The sequence below is a fragment of the Myotis lucifugus genome, unplaced genomic scaffold (assembly GCF_000147115.1).
Source record: "Myotis lucifugus unplaced genomic scaffold, Myoluc2.0 scaffold_59, whole genome shotgun sequence".
Lineage (NCBI taxonomy): Eukaryota > Metazoa > Chordata > Mammalia > Chiroptera > Vespertilionidae > Myotis > Myotis lucifugus.
In genome coordinates, this window is record NW_005871107.1 from 2,821,195 (window position 1) to 2,824,295 (window position 3,101).

At 37.9% G+C, this 3,101-nt stretch overlaps 1 pseudogene; it reads left to right on the plus strand.

Moving 5' to 3' along the window:
• The first annotated feature begins 459 nt into the window (after positions 1-459).
• LOC102425751 lies at positions 460-1,450 on the plus strand (annotated as a pseudogene).
• Positions 1,451-3,101: the final 1,651 nt, after the last annotated feature.

The following is a 3,101-nucleotide window of genomic DNA, read 5'->3' on the forward strand; positions in this document are numbered from 1 at the left end:
TAAAAGGAAGAAAGACTAGGGAATTATACATATCTCACAAGGATTGGATGATGACAATTTAATGCCTTTTGCAAGTGCTTTCAAAAGTGTCCAAGATGCAGGATGTCCAGCTGCAAGATTTTTGTTATTGTTATTAATAGCTAAGATTTTAATGAATGAAAGAATTTTTAAAATGGGCTATCAAAGGAAAATATACCTCTAGTATAATGTTTATAAAAGAGGGATGAAATACAATACCTGGATTAGACCCCTGGCTTTATATATAATCAGAAAATTAGTAAAAATATTATCCTGAAAAATAATGGATTTTATGCAAAATAAAAATTATTGGGGAAATAATAGTAGCACAGAACATCCATATTACATCCAGGAAACACCTTTGTTCTATACAAACAACTGGCCTTTCATTCATTTGCAGATCTTGGACTAGCGAGGTGTTTATTATGCAATTAATTAAAAATGACAGGGTTTTTAAAAATTCAATTGACTTTCTACTGGTGGACACCACCCAGCATCATTAAAATCTCCCCTCCTGCAGTTGTAATTTCAATGTCAGAGTCTCCCAATGAGCCAGAACAGCTGCAGAAGCTCTTCATCAGAGGTTTGAGCTTTGAAACAACTATGAGAGTCTGAGGAGCAATGGGGATGCTCACAGACTGTGTGTTGATGAGAGATCCAAACACCAAGCGCTGCAGAGGCTTTGGATCAGCGGAGGAGGTGGATGCAGCCATGAATGCAAGGCCACACGAGGCGGATGGAAGAATTGTGGAACCAGACAGGCTGTCTCAAGAGAAAATTCTCAAAGACCTGGTGCCCACTAAACTGTGAAAAAGATTTTAGTCCATGGTGTTAAAGAAGACAGTGGAGAATATCAGCTAAGAGATTATTTTGAACAGTATGGGCAAATGGAAATGATTGAAATTAGGACTCACTGAGGCAGTGGCAAGAAGAGAGGTTTTGCTTTTGCAACAAGATTGTAACTAGGAAATACCATACTGTGAATGGCCACAACTGTGGAGTAAGGAAAGCCCTATCTAAGCAAGAGATGGCCAGTGCTTTGTCCAGGCAAAGAGGACAAAGTGGTTCTAGAAACTTTGAAGGTGGTCGTAGAGGTGGTTTTAGTGGGAATGACAATTTTGTTCATAGAAGAAACTTCAGTGGTTAAGGTGGATTTTGTGGCAGCCATGATGGTGATGGATATGGTGGCAGCGGGGATGACTATAATAGATTTGGTAATGATGGAAGCAATTTGGGAGGTGGTGGAAGCTACAATGAGTTTGGCAATTACAACAATCAGTCTCCAAATTTTGGGCCTATGAAAGGAGGAAATTTTGAAGGCAGAAGCTCTGGCCCCTATTGTGGTGGAGGCCAGTACTTTGCCAAATCACAAAACCAAGGTGGCTATGGCGGTTCCAGCAGTAGCAGTAACTATGTCAGTGGCAGGTTTTAATTACTTCCAGGAAACAAAGCTTAGGAGGAGAGGAGAGCCAGAGAAGTGACAGGGAAGCTACAGGTTACAATAGATTGTGAACTAAGCCAGTGACAGGGCCCGGCTGCTACAAAATAAGACATGCGTTAGGTAACACTCATGTGAATGGGCAAAAAACACACGGACTGTATATGTGACTAATTGTATAACAGGCCATTTTAGTTTCTGTTCTGTGGAAAGTGTAAAGCATTCCTACAAAGGGTTTTAATGTGTATATATATATTTTTTCCCCCACCCATGCTGTTGACTGCTAAATGGAATAGTCTGATCGTGACGCTGAATAAATTTGGTTTTTTTTAATGTGCTATGTAAAGTTAGTCTTTTCTGAAGTCATATTGGTAAATTACCCCAACAGTATGAAGTTAGAATCCTTCAGGGTGATTCCATTTGAAATTTATTTACAACCTGCTTGGGCACAGAAACCATTGTCTTCAGGATCCTTGGGGTAGTTGAACTGGCAGTTGCTGTGTTGTGACCTGGAATTCACCATTAATAGGGTCACCCAAGTAGAGTCATGGAGTTTATTTGGTTATTAATGATTGTTGGCACATCCTATGCAATATATCTAAATTGAATTATGGTACCAGATAAAATTATAGATGGGAATGATGCAAGTGTATCATCTATTATCATGTGTAATCAATAAACACATTAATATTCTCTTGAAAAAATTCAATTGAGGTGTCTTAGATTTCATTAGTTAAGGCAAACATTTATTGAATGTTCATCACATGCTGGCAACCTGTTAGCTTTTGAGGACTCAAAGATGAATATGATATTGCCTTTGCTTGGCAGAAGTAACCCATTGACTAATGAGTTCATTAAAAGAACATGTGGTGCCTGGTAAGTACTTTATACATTATAAAACAAAATCTTTAGGTTTTCTATAATAAACATTTAATTTTAAATTCTAAAAGAAATCAATAACTCCTTTAAAAAATAGTATTTTCTCTCTAGAGAAAAAACATTCTTATTTTGGAATTACAGTAGGTCTAGAAAAAGAAGTCTTGGGTAAAAGGGACATAGAAAAACTATGTTTTGGGAGGGACAGCAGTAGGAAGTAGATATGTGCAACTTTGAGATGTTTTGAAATGTTTTGAGAGCTATGAGGGCAAGGAGATTAGTCTTCAGGTCAGAACTGTGAAGTTAGAAGTGAACAGCTCTATACAATGATGGTTTTTCCAAGTAACAGTTTCCGGCATTGGTCTGGCTCTCTCCTTGTCCAGGAGTGCATGCAGAAGCTGAGCACCCATTTTCCAGGGTAGAGATATAGTTTGCAAATAAGGAGAAAGTTGCATTTCATGAGCTCTCCAATCCCTTCCTTCTCTAATACTTTGTCATTCCAGATCTCTGGATTAGGATGACTACGATGCGTCTGAAGTGCTTCCAAGGAGCCATATGAATGTGGGAGCTGTTAATTAGTTGTCAAATATATATGGCAGCAAGAATTGTTAATCTGAGTTTCACAGAAACTGTATTGCTCTAGACATCTTACAAAGTTAGATAAATCTAAGCACTGAAATAATGATATTGTTGATTCAAAGAAGTCTTTAAAAACACTTTTATTGCAGACCAAAAAGGTTAAAATTCAGGCCTGATTTCTAATTTAGGC